Genomic DNA, 19,879 nt, shown 5'->3' with positions numbered 1-19,879 from the left:
TAGGGCTAGCAGCAAAGCCTAGAACACAGAGAAAAATCTTCAGACTGTGTAAATCAGCAAAGCTCCTTTGATTCAGTTTTCACAAGGATGTGGCTCTAAATCTCTAGCATGTGTTCAAAAAATGTAGTCCAGTTAATGTGGAAGAAAATCCAAGTGCTATTGTTCTTTTGAAGACTGAAGATTATTATTCATGAAATGCACTGGGACAACAGAAATCTCATAAAGAAAAAACAAACAGAAAAAAAAAACAAATATGTAACATTTAAAATTAACTTAAAGATTTTTATCTTAGTATGGAAAATAATTTTTCTACCATAGATTTGAGATGTTAATAGGTTTTCCCTTATGCAGACTAACTTGAAAAGAATACAAATGTCATAATCTGGATTAAAATCATTCCTACTCTATTTGAGATATACATCTCGTAATCAAGAATATCCAGGTCCCCCTTTCACAGGCACTGCTATATTCCCCAGGGGTTTTCCATGCTGAAGTTAACTTATGCAGGAAGAAAATTTAGACAGAGTGTGAGTTAGAGCACTAACATGCAGGGCTGGAATTTATAAACACATGGAAAAAAAAAATGGATGAACTAATTTTAAAGCTGTTTTTGCTAGATGCATGCTCTCTCTTAAGGGCTGACTGCTGCCTCTCCTGGGTTCTCAGAGCTCTCTGGGAGCTGAGAGTTGCAGCCCCTTACTGGATAATCACCAAGGCAGCTGGTGATAAGTATCACACATAGTGAAGGAAGCAGTTCAGAGTTTCTGAAGGCAAGGTAAATAGGCTTCCATTAATTGGAAAGAGCACTCTTTAATTACTTTTCTAGCCTGGACTAGCCTATTCTAATATATATCATAATTCAGAAGACAGTAACTAATGTCTACAGAATTTTCATTACAAAGGGTGAAGAGCTAACTTTTTGGGAACCAAGGGTAGTTATGCCATTGGTTTCAACAAGGTCAAGAATTCACCACAGATAGATAAAGTTGTTCCTCACTAGTTCTCCATGCTTGTGTGAGCAAGAGCAAGTTACTGCCCCAGACTCCTGTGGTGTCTCCCACAGCTTCTTTTTATATTCAAGCGCATTAGCACAGCGACTGTCTCTCCAGTTTGGTTGACTGGACTAAGAGAATGGGACCACACAAAAGGTCTCAAAGTATTTTAAAAAGTCTACTGAAAATATAAAATAAATGTATGCAAGTCTTTTGAGCACCGGACACATAAGAACATAAAATCCATCCTGGATCAGACAGCAATCTGCCCAGCGTGTGCCCAGGGATGGATTTTTGGGGAAGTAGCAGAGATACAACTCCAGGCTGGGCCTTGTCTCCAGTTTACCCACCAAGGCTCCCTCAATCAGCTCTAACAATCCTATGAAGCAGAGTTTACTTCTGAAACACATGGTTTAGTAATCACCACCAGAATTTCATGAATATTTCTAATTCTCTTTTTTAACTCATTTTTGCTTTTCACTTCCACTGTATCCTATTCTCCATTTTGATTATGTACTGCACCAAAAAAAAGAAGCCTTTGTTGTTTTAAACCTAGTAATTTCACTGAATTGTGAAAATCAGAGTCTAATCCTTCCCAACTGACATTCTCTGCAATATTAATTACATACCCTCAGAACTTCCTTTCCAAGCTAAAAAGTCCAATTCTTTCCAGTCCACCGTGTATGTAAGGTATTCCTGCATCTGATAAAACACACCAGATTTCTCCATAATTTCATTCAGTATTTAAGATACAGCTATGCCATGAATATGCATAGGAACATAACAATGACTATTTTTGGTATATTCTTTACCTAAATATTCCTAGTCTTCCCTTTGCATTTCTAGAACTGACCCTTCTGAACAGGTCTCTGAAATTATTTAAACATCTCTGGGCAGCTATACCATCCTGACCATAAATACATATAGGCATGAACAAACAAGGATTTTAGGGAGAATTCCTCCATCTCTGTAACTATTTTGCAGTTACCACCATTGAATTTCATTTGCCATCTGAAAACAGAGTCTCTCTGGATCCTGGAATAGTTTGATCATAGCTACTAAATGAATGCTATCAGAAGTCAATTTTGGTAGATAACACTCTTCATAATTTTTTAAATAATTGATCCTATTTTATCTTACTTAAATCCAAATTAATCAAGAGTCTGACTGTGTTGCACAGTCTCACTAGAGTTCCCACTGAAAATGGGAAGCAATATTGATGGCACAATAGATCATACTGATGCAATCTTATAGGAGCAGACAGCATACAAGAAGACACAGTTGATGCTCCATGTGGCAATTACAGAATTTAGCTGTAGCACTTCGGTTGAATACTTGTACCATCTCCTAATTAAATGATTCCACTTCACAGGACTGCCATATAGTCCTCTGATTGAGTAAATAAAGGACTGCACAAACTTCCATCATCTTAGCAAAGTTTTTTCCTTTTCTTCTTTTGTTTTTTGTCTTTGATGATCCCTCTGCTCCTGCACCTATCATAAGGTAGGAAATATAAGAATGAAAAAAAAATCTGAAGAATAAATAAAATAAAATGTTATGGAACTCAACATCCCTGGGGCATATATGTTCTCAAAAAAAACCACCTTCATATATCCTTACTTAATTATATGGTAGATGTCTCCTGATTGTGAGTTTAAAATGCCTGTATTCTTTTCCAAAATTAAAGATATTCTATATAAATATTATCTAGGATAACAGAAAATATCCTTCAATCATTAAGCCAAGGAGGGAATCATTTAGTAAGTAATGGCAGGAGAGTGATGCCATCCCTCCACTGCACAGGCTATCAGCCAAAGAGCACCACACAGCTGCAGTTTTAGAGAAGGATATTTGGAGTTCTGAGATGTTATTTAAAAAAATCCTCTGTTTTCCACTTTCCAATTTCAAGACAATAAAAGCTTTTCAGACCCTTTATTATATTTATAATCAAATAATCTAAACTAACATATAAAGACTTTTTTTTACAAGTACAGATATAATAATAAGCATATGAAATATATGGTTATGCTTTTGTAGACATGGATAAGGATATAGGTATTCTATAAAGCCTGTATAAAAACGTTGGGAAATTATCTACTGTAATGTCAGTGACTAAAGAAGTTGTGCCCATTATGCCCTATTATTTAATAATTTCATTTGAAATTATTTTTCATCAGATATACAGCTAGTGGAAAATTATGAAGAGATCACATTAAATTATTTATAAACTATCAACATACATGACATCCCATCACTCTCCTGAAAAAAGGGGTGAGACAAGTTAATCTTTTCTGGAGCATCCCTGAACTGTATGATAGCTGCTCCTATGCTCACACATCACACAAAGCTCATATCTTACTGGTAACTTTATTTTAAAGCAAACCTCATGTTCTACTTAGGAAGCATTAATAACTGCACCTCTTAGTACACAGCCTGGGACTGGCTTTTAAAAATTTTTAAATTTACCTTGTAAATCCAGAGAACCCCAAAATTAGGTTCTCTTCCTCTGTTTAGAGAAATGACATGTGGTTTACAAAATGTTTCCCCAGAAGGAGAGTACTAACCACCGGAGTGAGTGTTACCACTGCATGAGTGCTCCAAACTAATTCAAACTAAAACCCATGAAAGTTGTTTTCCAGGAGTAGCAGTGGTTAACACAACCCATCAGAGCTTTATGTGCCAGCTGGGCTTTCTGTGCCAGCTCCAGGCACAGGCACCAGGGTGTTGGTGCCCTGGTACACCCGTGTGCACCCACCCACACAGCACACTTGTTGTTGCTACATGCTATTAAGACATTTCCTTCCTTTCATACAGAGAGCATTACAGAGGATTAACCAGCTCTCCCTTTCTTCCAGCACACTGTGATTCTCCAAACTCAGAATCTGTGTAATTCTGAAATTCAGACTGGAGGAGGTTTTCCTCATTCTGTGCAGATCAAAGGCAAACAGGGGGAAAAACAAAATTATGCCTCATATACAATGCAAGGGCCTCTTCATTTCTAAGTTATGCAGATGACCCCTCCGCAAAAATAACAATCTCTAGGAACTTGGAAGAAGAAACTGTAGTCCCAGTTGCTTTGACCTAAATAAAGTGTCTGTGTAATTATCTTCAACAGGGCTTGCCAAAACATCATTTTATACTGTTCAAATGCATATTCTAAGAGGGGATGGAAATTTGAGGGACAGGATGGCAAGCAAAGTACATTTTATTTCTCTGAACAATTAGAAAGATTATAATAATACAGCAAATACTGTGCATCCTGCCACTATGTGCCATCTTCCATCCCAGAGGATCTCAAAGGGACTTGTCACTAATTCCATTTTTCTCGTTCCAAAAAATAACATGTCAACCTTTAACTATTTTGTTCCATGCAGCACAATACATACTTAAATTTCCTACTATCCTTTTTGTTCTTGTGAAACTGCCATTTTTTATTTGTTTGGGATTTTTTTCCCAGTGTTTTGGGGTTCCATACAGTCTCGATAAACAGGCACCTTTGCTTAAGTACAAGCCAATTTTTTCTCATAAATCATACCTGCCTTCTTCATGCAGGAATTTTGCAAACCTTTTGCTCAAATACTGGAGATGATTGGGCAATTCTAGTTATGCAATAAGAAAAGTGATAAAATCTTATTTTGAAAGGATTTGCATGGAAGTAAAATCTCAGTTCAGTCAGTGAAAACAGAAATTTTAAAAGTAAATTAAAAGTGAGAATTTTCTTTCTTTCATCAATACTTTTTTCAAAAAATTAAACTTTTGAACAAAATGTCTATTAAACAAATCAACAAAACTGTTTTAAATTGATAATCCACTACAGGAAAACATGATTTACAGAATGATGTAAGAGTTCAATAGCAAAACATCTTTTTCATGATAGAAGTACAGATTGATTTGTGAGATACACACCCCAACAGCTGCCTGAAACAGAAGATATGTCAAAAAAATAGGAGAAATTTATTCACCATTTGAAAATGTTCTGCAGTTAATAAAAGCTGAAGTTCAATTTCCTCAAAATTTAGAAAAATGAAAAAAGGGAATAAACATCTCAGATTTTCTCCTCATTATCTTAAGCTGACATTTCCTTAACCTGACAAGTTAAATTCAAGAGTCTTTAGGACATGACTGTTTGTAACTTTGAGAGGGATTTTTATAGAGAGAAAATTATTCCCTGACTTGGAGTCTGGCCAGGGCACTGCAGAGAGAAGCATCTTGAGAAAAAGTGATCTGGTCAAAACAAGGGATACACTCATGCTAAACTGTTTATATAAAACCCTCCTCCTGGCACCAAGACAAGCTGTCAGACACTACCACAGTGACCATCACAAACAAAGCAGTAAAGCATTTCATCACGAATGTTATCCCACACTGTGCAATTTCAGACAATAGACACCAGTTTGTTAGCAACGAGTTTGAGCAATTTACCAGGAAATGGGAAAGCTGGTCAAGTAGAGAAAGGAAAATATTTCCAGCCTATTACAGAAAAGTTAAACAAGGAACAAAACAGAGGATCTCTCACAAACATGATCTTACTAGGCTGGTATACAGATGCATGCCAATAGTCCCTGTGTTGTTAGAGCTTTATTAGGGCCAACAGTGAAAGGGTAGGTAAGACAAAAATTGAGACTTTCTGATTCCAAAGCATACAATAGGTGATGAACCAGAAACATCTCAAAACTACCATCAGGAGCCCCTGTTGGGATCAAGTGCAACCTCATGAGAAATAATATATTTGTGAGGAAGATCCGTGTGTTGAACAGATAAAGCTTCAATCATGTCACACAGCAGTGGCTGGGTATATTATTCGCAAAAATCACAGATACACACTTATTACAAACTCGGGACATTAACATGAAGGTGGTGCTGAGACTCAATCTGCAGGATGTGGAAAGAAGCATAGCAGAAAAACATGCAGTAAACATCAGAACAGACTTTCAAAACACCCTGCTAACAGAAGAACCAAGTACAAGCCAGCCTCTTATCATCACAAGAATAAATTGCATTGGCACCAACATCAAGATGCCTGCAAGGTAAACACAAGGCTTTGTACAATACTGGCATGAGAAAGTAGCTCTCTTAAACCCAGAAGAAAACACGTTAATTCTCCAAGCAAACTGGAAGCTCACAAAAGCTATCAAAGAAAGAACTTGGTGTGAAACAGTGTTAAGTTATACAATTGAGGAGAATTTTAAGTGTATAAGAAAGTTCTGCTAACCACATTTAATGTTGCTAATTTAAGTGCAGTGAGAATCACATTAGGAAAGGTGGCTTCTCAAGAAGGGATGTTGTGTTTGGTAGGCTGCTTATGTGATAGGTTTCTATATGTTTTAGATATATATATAATATCTTTAAAATCTCTTCTTTCAAGAAGTGCCTATGATTCAGGACACTATATGTGTAGGAAGGACTGAAACTGAGCTGTGCACCACTTTGGCTCTCTCTCTTTTTGTGCTTGAACATCAAACACCAAGGACATCAGTTCACTTTTAGTTCACCTTTTTAAGCTTACCAGATAACACTTAACACATTCTTTCAGGGAAGTATGACTTGTGGGTGCTGTCTCTTCTTTCTTCCCAAAAGTGCAGTAAAGATGAAGCTGCTAATGTCCTTCAAACGAAATGACAACAGCTGTAAAAGAGAAGACATTGTCTAAGGTTCTGAAGAGACATGTTACTTGTCACCTTCCGTGTTACCTGTTAGTGCTGTGCAGATTTATTGATTCTTTTCTCTTAAATGGGATTTCACATTTGTCTCTAGCAGATCCTCCTTTGGCTTCTGTGGGCCTTTGTTTTGTTGTTTATTGAGTTTTTATCTGCAGGAAAAATGCATGATGTTTTTCCCATAGTGTTTTTTGTACACTGTGACCCAAAATTTAACACTTCATTTCTTATTTTCTACTACAGAAAATACCAATATTTTGAAATAACTTTTCTATTGAAGAAATAACTTTTCCATTGAGACCAACTTCCGCTGAGCATAGGAACAATCACATAGCCTGTCCCTATGCTGTACTGTGGGCAGAAATGAATGATGTGCCAGTGTCCTCAGCCAACCACACTCCACTCAACCACAGTTAACAAAGTATTAAATCTGACATAAGTCCAGCTGATAATGAACCCAAATACGCTGACGTCAAGAAGGCAGACAACTGTCCCACTGTTTATAATGTTTCATTTTTTGCAGCTCAGCAGGGTTATGTCCTCCTACGTGTCAAATGAGTGTGCAGTGCACACACCATATCAATACACCCACCTACAAGAGGAAGCCAAGGCATTGGATTCATTCCGTGTATCTACAGCCACTAAATATTTGCAGTGAGTGAAAACACATATTCAGATTACAGCTTTCCCCTGCTAAGACTCATGTTTAAATAATTTTCAACTTCCTTTTTAATTATGTGCCTTGGAGCCTGCTTCCCAGATTGAATTTGTAGTCTACGCGGGCTGGATCTGTGCTAGAACAGCATGTCTCGTTTCAGCAGGTATCTGGTAAGAGATGGCACCCAGAAAGCTGCCTTCTGCAGGGGAGGATGAAATGAAAGAGAAAAAGCTGAGGGGCTGGGGACCCCAGTACAAGCAAACAAGGTGACCAGATTTGGATAGGTATGTTGTGCCTGCAGAACAGCAAACTGCCACGGGTGAGGTAAGCCTCTGATTCTCAGCTCCAGTCAGCAAGGACAGCTTGAAATGGAGGGTAACTAGGGCCAGCTCAGTCTTTTGAGGCCAGAATTTGCCCTGTCCATTCAAATTCAGAAAGGCAGGTACAGAAGCTGCTGCAAATGTCCTGAAATTTTGGCCTGTCTTTTTAGAACAATACAAGTCATGTGAGAAGGACTAGCTGAGGAAGTGAAGAAGACAGAAAGACTCTGACGGCCCAATCAGGGCTTCCCATTACACAAATTCCCACCAAGTGAGACAACACGCAGAGGGACAAAGAAATCTGTTAATTGTTTTCTTCTGAATAACTCACAAGCATCTCTTGTCAAATGAACCACTTTTTCCTATAGACCTTGAAAAATCACTTTTTATGATTCCATGATCAGGCCTTGTAAAAAGCATCACATTGAACTGTCTCTGCAGTATAACTATGGCTGAAGATTGAATCCAATACGTCTGATGGTTATGGGAAGCAAATTCCTAAATCCTTTTATCATTTCAATTTTCCATGTATAATTTACATGTGACTATTATTAAAGGATGGCTGTTGGTTGTCTGAAGTTTAATTTCCAGAAGTATTGTCTTCAAAGCTCCCCTTCCAAAAAGCAACTAAGAAATTTCTTTTCCCCACTGAAAATTGCCCCTAATTTTGAGAAACATTGAATTGTTTATTATTAAACCTTCTGGGTAAAAAATATCTTCCAAAGGCAAGCAAATACAGCAGGTAGCAACAATATGCAGATACAGACTTCCAGTTACTCAGTGTGGGAGCAGAACTGAAGAATTTCTTCCTTTGGTCACAATTTGCTTCTCTATAGTTTCCTCTGTAAGAAAAGTGATATTTGCTGTCATAGCTTCAGCCTCACTATGTAAGTTAAAAACATGTCCTGTCTCCATTACATGATTACAGGCAGACTTTCAACTCTGATAGTCTATGAGCTAAAGTCGAGGAACGTGCGCCAGCTGTTACAAAACAGTTTTCCTGGAAAATAGCCACAGGACCAGCAGTCAAACTAGGACATTCTACATACAAGGAAGAATAAAATTAAAAAAAAAAAAATAACGCTGCAGTACAACACATGATTTTAATAAAGTCAGGAATGCCATGAAATGTCCAGAAGAAAACATGTCTATACTAACCACTAAATTTCATTAAATCCATGAACATTCATTGCAAGAAGAGCACCATGGCACTGAAACACTCACCCCAACATCTTCACTTTCTATTAAAATCTGCTGCAGAAATTCAGGTGTCTTTCTGTCCTGTTGCACCCTAGATCCTTGCTCATCTGAGTATCTGAGGACATCAGAATATGGGATGTCTCACATCCATCACATGTTCTTTGTTCTCTCATCATCTCCCCATGGAGGAGGAGTACGCGGCGCCAGGCCTCTTGTTTTCCTAGGGATTGTTGGGGTTTTTTTCTGGTTTTGTCTGCACATGTTTCTGCATACTGGATAAAGCAAGGTCACAAAGCATGTCTCACATTTGGAGTGGAAGACTGTGAGGCTTGTGATAGTCCTTAGCTTCCTAGGTTTTTGTTTTTAACTTATGGAGAGCCTCCCTAAGGCTTTGTTTCCCTCCCAGACAAGTTTTATCCAAATGGAAGAGTGCTCTCTTGAGCCAGAGAAGCAAAATGATCAGTGTCCACCACCAGAATGCCATTTATGTGGCTTTCTAGAAACTTCAGTGGAAAACCCAGGGGGTTCCCTAAAGAATACAAGGGAGGAGTCACGGCTTGGTTGCATTTCTGACTAGAAATTGCTAAGTCAAATGATCCTCACACTATGAACCATGACAACAAAAGGTACTGCAGCTTTTATTTAACACCCAAACCAACTTCTGCAACAAACCGTCACACTATTTAACTTCAGGAGAGAGCTCTGCTGACTAAGACCAAACTCCCATGTGTTTATGGGCTGGGCATTCAGAGCTAGCAGCCTACTCATCCTCCCAGATATCCAGGCTCTTATGCCAGTGTCCTTATGCCAGCATGAAGGCAAATCACACCAACACTAACCACAGATCTACATATAAATAAGAATGAATTTAAGGACTTACTGACCATAATATCCTGTAAAATTCAGGTGAAGGAGTTGCAAGATGTGACAATACTGCATGGCCATGATTGCTGGCATAGATAATGAGAGGAAGGAGGATGTTTAGTCAACTTGTCCAGCATGTAGTGAGAGCTGTTGGCAGCTGGAAGGACAGTTTTGGGCAGTCAGGGAATTTGCAGGTGGATTAAACATTTTGGAAGGCCCGGGTACCACAGCTGCAGGAGGTTGAGCAGCTGAGAGGACAAGGGGTCTGTGAATATTCTCATCATGGCTGGGAGGGGCTTGTCTTAGACTGTGTCTGGATGACCCTGTGAATTTTGATGGCAGAACCAAGCCATTGTGACATGTCAAACTGACAGTGCAGAAGCTAAGGCACACAGGAGGGCATTGCTGCTTGTTTAGGTTTGGCATTTTGGTGATTCTGTTGCAAATTGCCCAATGGAACTACTATACCCAGTGGCTGAGATCCACAGTGTGCTACTGAAAAATAAGTCAAAGAAAATGGGGGATGTGTGTGTGTGTGTGTGTTTGTAAACACATATATTATTCTTAAGATTCTAAACAAAGTTAATTGTTCTAGAAGCAAGAAAGCTTACATTTAAAACAATAAATACGATGTCAGACCATCAAGAATAGCAGGGAGAATCACATGTTTAGCACATGCTTATCAAGGTTCTTAATGTTATCAAAGGGGAAGTTCTTTCAAGAAATGTAAAATATCCTGATTTGACTTGAGCATAAGTATTCCCTTAGAAACACTAACCAGTTAGGTAAAAATCTACAGAATGCTATTTTGCACAGACCTTTTGTCCTAGATACAAGTGAAATGGGAATAATTTCATGATGAGACGTGCTCTACCCTATGTTCCCTAAACAGAGCTCAGTCCTCACTCAGTCTTGATCCACGAAAGCACTCCTCTTATAATTTATTTCATACAGGCATGAACATTGCACTGTACATTGCAAGCACCAGTTCAAGCCATGATGTTCCTGCTGTGCTTCTAAACATGCTAAAATGTGTTTGGACAGGGCAATACAGGTTAATTGTAACTTTACCAGTTATATATTGCAAACAAAACACTGACAATAAAACACGAGACAGAAAATCAATATGGTTACAGACAAATTAATTATCAATGGTATATGGAGTTAAAAATAATGGAATGAGATCATCCACTTAGTTATTTTCAATGGTCTGTGCCTCTGTGGTTCTCTTTTGAGTTTAGAAAATTCTCCACAGGTCTGCAAAAGCAGAATAATTGCCTGTTGAGTCAAGCTGCTTTCTCCTACTGCATTGTAAACTCAAACACACTTCACCAGAATCAGTCATAGCCCTGTGCCTCAGATTACATCAGTTCCTGGCTTGCTGGGTCCTCCCAGTGCTCTCATGTCTTGTTATCTCAAATGAAATCAGTACTTCCAATTTCCAAATCTTTCCCCCTTTTCCCACTTCCTGCTCAGGTGCCCAGCAATGAAACCTCTCTAACCATTCTGCTGACCCTCACCTCCACAAAGCCCTGCTCTTTCTCATTGCCTTCCCATCATTTCCCTGGCCTGGGTTTCATTCCCATGCATTCCTCATTCTCTCCTTGCTTCTTTTGGCCTATCCCCTATTTTGCATCTTCCACATCACCAGGGCTTTCTGAAGTTCTTCTCCAAACTCGTTTGAAGGTCTTCCATATCTCCATCCCACCTGCAGCTCCCACAATCTCCTCCGCTACATGCCTTTAGGTCAGGTTTCTAACAGGAATGGTGCAGTTACAGACCATGCCTTTCCCAAGACAAAAGCAGATGTCTTTGGGCCAAATCTGAATCTGATATGCATCAGCTTGGCTCTCCTGATTTCGGGGAAGGCTGCAGGCTCCAAGCAGCTGAGCAGCTCACAGGCAGCTTCGCCCAAGGGGATGACGGCACCACATCACACCGAGAAGTTCTCATTACCCCAGTAATGGCTACGGCTAGTTCTGCCTAAAGGCCAAAGACAGGAGCTGGTGTATTATGTTTTTATAGTTGTAGGTCATTCACACTTCTGTCAAATACATAATAATCACAGCAGACTTTGTTTGGCTGTTTTCAAAACTTGGAATTGCTTGCGGAAAAAGGGTAAAAAGCAACAAAAGGACTTAATTAAAACATATTCACTGAGGTCACCGAGTTATGACACATACATTTGGTTTAAAAAATACATTTTTGTTCATTGTCACAAAAACTGGCAATTCCGATTTACAAGGCCAATTTCTGTCTGCTGACTCCGCTGTTCAGTTCGGAGTCTCCCTTAGCGCCAGCATGTAACAGCAGTGGCCTCCTGCAACCAACATTCATGTAGGACAAAGTGTGATTTTCCAGGTTCTCCTCCCTCCTGGATTGCCAAACTTTAATTAGCAGGACTCAGAGGTCAGTAACTCAGACTTTCCACATTAAGAGATCCTTTCATCAACAAATGCTGGCTGTGATGATGCCGCGGGCGCAGCCCTGGGACAGCGGTAGGTGATGACGGCGAGGGAGGCTGAGCTGCTCAGAGACAGCACAGGGGCCGCTGCTGCCCTTCCCCGGCAGAAAGCCCTGTCCGAAGCAGCCCTGTCCGAAGCAGCCCTGTCCGAAGCACAGCGCGCTCCCGGTGCCCGCAGCGCTGCCCGCGGGAGCGGCTCCGAGCTCCCCGCGCACCTGGGCACGGGCGGGCTCAGCATCCCCGCTCCCCGGCACCGACACTCCGATCTGCCCCGACAGGTTTCTCTCCCCAGCTGCAAAATGACTGAAATATTCTCAGATGATAGGTCTCTGAGCAAGATGAATGAGTTAAGAGCCAGGGCCAAACCCTCAGCTGTGGAGAGTCAGAGTCACGCTGATTTCATGCAATAGGGAGATTTGGGGTGGTTTTTTTCCCCCCTATATTTCCCTGCGAAACGAAGCTGTTGTCTTGTAGCAGCAAACTTTGACTGGAGATTATTCTATTGCTTTGATCACCCCTCCCTTTTTTTTTCCCCACTCCCTTCTTTTTTACACATTCTAACCTGATAGATTTTAAATTAAAAAAATAATTGCTTATATAACTTCCTGTGTGCCATCCTGACTAATGAAAGCCAGCAAATCTCAAAGTAAAACCCGCATGAACAATGGTGCTACAAATGAAGAAAGAAGACACTTAGCAGAAAGTTGCCAAGAGAGGCTGTGAGATGCCAGATAAAAGCCAGGGATGTATCTGAGGAAACAAGACAACTGCAAGAGATAAGAAGCCAGATATAGAGATTTAAGCTCAAGAAATAAAGCAGGTTTTTGTAAATCAGGACAAAGATATAAAGACAAAGATGAGAGAGAAAACCAGGAAGAACAATATGGAATTTATCAAGACAATACTGAACAAACAAAACAAAACTTGAAAGTATGGTAGTAGAAAGAAAGCACAAGAGAGGGAAATAACATTTTATTGCAGTGCTGGGAAAAAGACAGAACTCTGTAAGTGACAGGGCACAAATCATTAAAAGAACTGAAGTATTCTACAGAGACTTGGAGTCCTGCGTTTATAGCAACTAGCCAAGAAAAGAGTTTTTGCCTTCAAAAAGCACCTCTGAATTCACAAATGAATGAAATGCGTGGCCTGACCAAAGCGTACAGTAGGTCAAGGCACTGGCAGGCAGTTGCCTTTGATAATCCATGCAACAGCCTGTCAGACAGCAGTGTGCTCTTTCTGATGTCTGTTTAGTGTCCTGTATAAAAAAGAGCTGTTGGTTCCCTTGCAGGAGATACTTGTCTCTCTTACAAAGGATACCAGGGTAGTTGGCACAACTGATTTCTCTGAGCAAAAATGCTGAGAGATGACTGGGCACTGAGATTTTTTAATTTTTTTTTTAATAATATGGGCCACAGACATAGAGATATCCTGAATGAACAAATGCAGAATCGCAGTTATAAACATTTAGCATGACACCAGCTGGGAAGGCCATTGGAGACTGTTTCAGAAAATTTTAGCAAGCTGCCATGAAGTGCATACACCAGCCTACAGCACCAGCCTTCCACATTTGATTGCCAGCCCCCAAGTATGACCACAGCAGCAATGTGTGGGATCAGAACAAAGGTCTGCACCTTTTTTCTCCAGCAGTGCCCAAATACAGGAGCATGTGAAGCATCCAAGATCAAGGCAGCATATACAACATTTCTGTAATCTTCCAGTCCCCAGCCCTTTGTGCCTCAACAACCATCCAAAGATGGCTTCTGTGTATTCAGGAGTCCTCAGGTTGCCTTTCTGCAAGCTTTCAAAACCCTCCCTTTAAGGCATTTACACCTTTATAAAGAGATGAATCAAGGAGCGCTTTGGCTTACCTGTATGTAGGATGAAAAATCACTTCTGGTGTTCTCCAGTCATCATAATTTTATCCATCCCCATCAACACACGTGATTTTACGAACCTCTGATATCTTTTTCATGGTCTGCAGAGATATTTTCTTAATTGTTTTCTTTCCATATGTTGCATCTTCCCTGTAGACTTTCTCTGAATAAAAACCATGATGAACCCCTTGAAAAAGCAAATACCACCAATGGTCTTTGTGTCTAGTCTGAGGACCAGTAGAAGGCAGTTTTGTACCCTTGTTAATGGGGTGGGGGGTGTTTAGTGACAGAGGGAAGCAAAATGGAAAACATTTCTTTCAGAAAAAGAAGGCAGGAGAGATTTGAGGGCACACTGAAATTAACTTATTTATTATATACGTGTAGAAATGCAATGCAGGTGTAATAGCATTTCTCTAATAGAAATGTTCTGTACAGAGAGAAGATCAGAAAAGGTCCCCTCGACTCTTATGAAGCCCCATCATGCTGAAGCAGCCCAGCAGAACAGGCAGAAGATGCCAGATCTCCGACCAACCCATCTTCCCTACTATCTTATCACACCGGCCCAGGTTGCCACTGCACCAAAAATCAGAGCCCCTTAGGGGATAACAGCAAGATCTGCTTTCCTCTGAGCTATTTGGGTAGCTTCATTTCCCTCTTACTCTATCTTGGAAGAGGTGATTTGGCACTGCCCTTATCTTAACCTCCATTAAACCATCTTTAACTCCACAGTGCCCCTTAATTTTAGTAAGATCAACCACAGATTAAAACACTATTCAGTACAGAAGTGACCCAACCCTCCACTTTCGCCTCTCAGAATCAAAGCCTGGGAAGTATTTCACAGGTATTTAACAGCTGGTACCTGTTACCGTCCCATCACGGATACTTAAGAGGCCAATCTATTTGTTTATAGCATTCATTTATCCTAGCCTAAGCAGTCAAGTGCTACCCTGCCTGGGGAGAACACCAACAGTGGCAGAGCACTAATGGACAAACCTTTACAAAGAAAAACAGAGAAAACCAAGGCAAAACACTCGCAAAACCTTAAATCTTCTTCACCATCACCTTCAATCCTCTGCCACCGGCTCCGGGGTATTGCTAACACGGTAGGGATGGGCTCCAATTAGCCAATCTGCAAGGGGTAAACACTTGGGCTGGATCTCGGAGCTTCTGCCCATTTTTGCCACCTACAGATCTGGCCTGAGATCTGCTGTTTTCCCGCGACAAACGCGAGAGAGAATATGTCTTATGCATCCTGTTAGCATTCGAGCAAACATCGTGTTTAATATTAGAAGCCGGTATGCATGTGGTTGCTTAGGAATGAGAAACATCCTTTTGCTATGCCCTCCGATATGCACAGGGTTGCTGTGGGATGTTTTTGTGCATTCTACTTGAGCAGTTACCAGGGTCTAGAGTCCACGGGAACATGACATTGTAATCTTGGTCATGTTTTATTTATGGGAAGTAGCGCAGCAGATAGGGTGTGTTAACAAACAAAGATGATTGCTTCAGGGGCACTCTCTCGTCCTGAGGTAATTAAGACAAAGTAGTTTCACTGGTTGGGGGATTCATACTGCAGACAACCTTTCCCTTGCTAAAATGATCTGCAGCAACCAGGCCAAAAAGGCTAAATCAGAAGCAACGTGGGTAGTGTTTTATCTTTGGTGAAAGGTGCATCATTAAATGGCACTGACATAAATTATACTTCTTAAAAATCCATAGAACATTAAAAGCTACTGAGAAGAAAATGTCATTGTCAGAGATGTGCAGATTTTCAGCTGGAGAGTTATCCAAAGAATTACTGCTACAGCCCAGCATCTCTTTCACATCTTGAACTGAAAACAGTAACTGTCACCAAGGCCACCCTAACCACAAACCCTGAGAGATGCTGGCCTGACAAAACATGTAAACTCAGAGTCAGGCTCAGCTGTCAAAGAATCTCAGCATCACAAGGGAAATCTATTCCACCATCAAAGGTCACAACTCAGAGACCTATGGCTGCTCACATTTGTTGGTTATTTGCAAACTGTGTGGCTGTGATCACAGCCCTGCAGTACTTGCTCCAGAGGAGCAGAGAAATGCACACAAGGCACAGCACAGGTTTCACTGGGAAGTACACAAAGACCCTCCTCTTTGTTCGTTGCCTCTTCTCCCTTCTTTTATCGCTAGCCCCACCCTTCCACTGCAGCATGTCCAGTTAGGAAACTGCCCCCTTCTCCTTGTCCCTCTCCACAGCAGGTCAGCTTCTCCTGGTGATGGGCAGGTGCCTTGGCTGGCCGAGGTCAGGCTGATCCCATGTGGATTAATGAAGTCATGCTGCCCTCACACTGAAGTGGAGAATGGCTTTGCTCCTTGAAGTTTTTAGCTGGCCCACTGAAACCAATGGGACATTTTTCACTGTTTTAGACCAGCTCTGGGTGAAGATTCTTTGGTGGAAAAATCTAATTTCTTACACCTTGAAACATAAAACCATGCCATAAAAACCTGTCTCCCAAAGGATGTCCCCTGTTACTAAGGAATAAGATCAAAACCCACCAGACCTGAACTCGGAAGAGATGCACAAAATTTCTGATAACTTCATAGAACTTTTTGTATGACCTTCAACAAGTAATTTAATCTTTCTGGGCTTCAGATCCCCATTTATAAAACTATTATAATGGGTTTTTCACTTACTGTTTATACATGCTGCCCAAAGATATTAGGTCTCTCACAAGAGCAGAGGTAGCAAGCTCCAGCGCTGCTTTTCTGGGACAGTTATAAGCATACGGGGCATTTCAGAGGCATCAGCCATAAAGCAATTATAGATTAATTCAAGATTCCCCATCTTTCACTAATAGGCTACATTTGCTGTATAGAATGCTTACAGCAGTGCTGCTGTCTTCTGTCACCATTAACCCAGAAGAGTGGTCTGCTCAGAGCAGAGACAATTTGAAAGGAAAGAATAAATACATTTAGTGAAACCTGACAGGTACCTTTCACACCTTTCCGGGGAAAGACATTAATTGCCCCCTTTACTTTTAATTGTCCTATGTTGATATTTTAAAATAGATCAATATAGTAAAAATCAGTATCTTGATTGCTTGAACTGTATGTTTAATTAGGCTAATTTACATTTTTCTCTGAGTTAATTTAAGGGCTAAAATCAGGTCTGGTGAAAGAAGGGAGAATTCTTTCAAAGGTTATGTTGCATTAGCTTACATCAGGTCTGAATCTGGTCCACAGGTATTTCTTTATGTTTGATGAAGCCTGGGTGAAGGCAAGGTTGCCGTTGAACTTCCTTTGTTAGTAAACTTTAAAAAAAAAAAAAGAGAAAAAAACCCAAAACAAACAAACAAAAAAACCCCTCGCTCATTGCAGATGCCATTCAAGGGAGCCATGATCACTGATTTGTGAGGAAAGGAAAGGTTTGCCAAGGAAAGCTTCTGAGCGGCATAAGGTGAAATTCCTTGTGAAGATGCAGTAGATTTGTTTCTTCTTCCAGATACTATGGAATCATCTGTAACCACAGAGGGGGAGAACACCTTTACAACATTCTTCTTCCTACTTGAGAAGAGTTACCTTCCTCCTTACTTTGACTCCTTCTACTCACATTTGGACAAGCAATACAAATTATTTCAATATTTCCTCATCTAGCACAGTTTCCTTTGCTCCCTTTAGGTCAGCCTTCCACCCTTCCTGCATTTTTCTTGATTCATATGAGCTGAACCCATAGCTGGGTGTCTAAAGACCTCACTGATGCTGGGCAGAGTGCACACCACGCCATTTGCAGGCTACTCTCATTAATGCATGCCATGGTGGTGTCTGTCTTTTTTGCAAGAGCATATTGCTATCTCCCTGTCACTTATGATCCTTCATACCTTCTTTTTTTTTCCTGACCAATGGCTGTTTAGTAAATTAGTCAAATAGTAAGATCACTTTGAACACCACCATCAGCCTTCAACACAGTGTTGATTTTTCACAACCTGGTTTGGTGTGCAAATATAATAAATTATCTTCAGTCTGTCACCCAAGCATGTCATGAAATTAAATTTAATTGTACAGAACTGGCTCTAGAACTGACCCCTTAAAAACTGCTCTATTTTGAGAGTGGCTCCTCCAAGATGACTTTGTTCCCTTCAAGCTGTATGTGTCTTCTCTTCCTGAACAGAAAAGGTGCCTTGAAAAGGAAATTGGGAATGTGTAGTAATACAAGCGAACTGAGATATGATATTTAGCTGGTAGACACAGAAGCAAACTGAACAACACTTTACTTGTAGGTATGCAGGTTGTTCTGGTGTCCTTTGCGCTCAGAGGATCTGAATTCATTTTTCTTTAAGCTCCTATTTTTCACTTTAGCAGCTATTATGTGGGACAACTGCAGAAGCAGAGCAGCAGACCCCCAGGCCAGAAGTGTTTCACAGATAAAGGAACTTCACTTGAGGCACAATTACCTGCACAAATTACTTCACATTAGCAGTTTAGGGGGAAATCAATGTCCAGTCTTGCTGGGCCAGAGAAAGAAGGATTGAAATTTCATCTGTGGGAAAACAGCATGGTGAAGAGAAATACACTGGTTACATGGAGGGATCATTCATCACCAGGTTAAAGTGGTAGCATGAAATCACATCGGAATAACAGCTAATAAAATAAGCAGTCTGAGTATGGAAAATCATGTGAACTCTCTGGCCAAGGTTTTTGCATATCAAGACAAGTATATACTTCTGGGAAAAATTGCTTGAGAGATTACATCAGACTGAAATGACAAAAAAGTTACTTCATTCTGCTGGCTGATCATTCACATACCTCACGGAAGTTCCTACTGACATGCACAGTAGATTTAATTTGCCAAGATTTACCGCTTTCCACACTACTCTTTTGGAGGATTGACTTATTGGAAACTGACACTCAGTATTGCAAAGCAATCAGGTAATTTGGTTTAAAAAGTCTCTTACTTTAAAGAGTCTGAAGAACATGGTAGTCTTTTTTAAAAATATATCCAATATTAAAACCATTTACCAAGCTGAGTTGGATAGCACAAATTGGAAAATCACTCTCAGTTGATAAGTAAATCTGCCTCTCTGCCTTGGTACAACAGAGCAATGCTGATTTACATCAGCATATAGCCCACTTTAGTTTGCTCCTCCAGAAAGCAAAATTAGAAAATTCATTTCTCTAACTCACTAATAAAAAAGGAAAAAAATTAATCAGCTTTTAAAATCCACATCTGGGAAGACAATCCATCTTAATGGAAACAGCCCCATCTCCACTGGTCGTTACCACTGTTCTGCATACATCTGCTGAGGAGTATCTCAGATTGATGGAAGCAGGATACATTCTACAGCCATCAGCACACATATATTGTAGAACAAGGTGTGCCAATTGAAACTGTACTGCTGAAGTCCTCTATTTTACTTGGATTAACTTGATCTGTCAGCAGAGAACTGGTTAATCTACCTGCCTTTGCACTAGAGGGGACAAGGAGCACCTATGCAAGCTGTACTGCCACTCTTTTATAGAAAGAATAAACCATGGCAGAGGAGTAAACTGCAAATGTTCCACATATCAAACTTCAAAACTAGTGCATACATAGCAACATTTCCATCAGAGAACATTTTTCACACAGAGACATGAATTTTTGACTAAAAATATGTTTCCCTCAACAAGAAAGTTCATGGTTTTTGTCACTTGTAGATTGGGTATTTTAAACAGCTACAATTTTGTACTATTACTTCAAGTCTTTGCAATAAGGCAAATTGCACATCTAAATTTCAACCTCCTGCAGGTGGAGAGAGGTATCCACCAGGATGTCATTCCAAGAGTTTCTTAGGACTGCTGGAACGCTTACAAGCCATATTGATCTGAAGATAATTCTGC

Source organism: Catharus ustulatus, chromosome 6 (assembly GCF_009819885.2).
Source record: "Catharus ustulatus isolate bCatUst1 chromosome 6, bCatUst1.pri.v2, whole genome shotgun sequence".
In the NCBI taxonomy this organism is placed as follows: Eukaryota; Metazoa; Chordata; class Aves; order Passeriformes; family Turdidae; genus Catharus; species Catharus ustulatus.
This window is presented reverse-complemented; position numbering follows the sequence as displayed.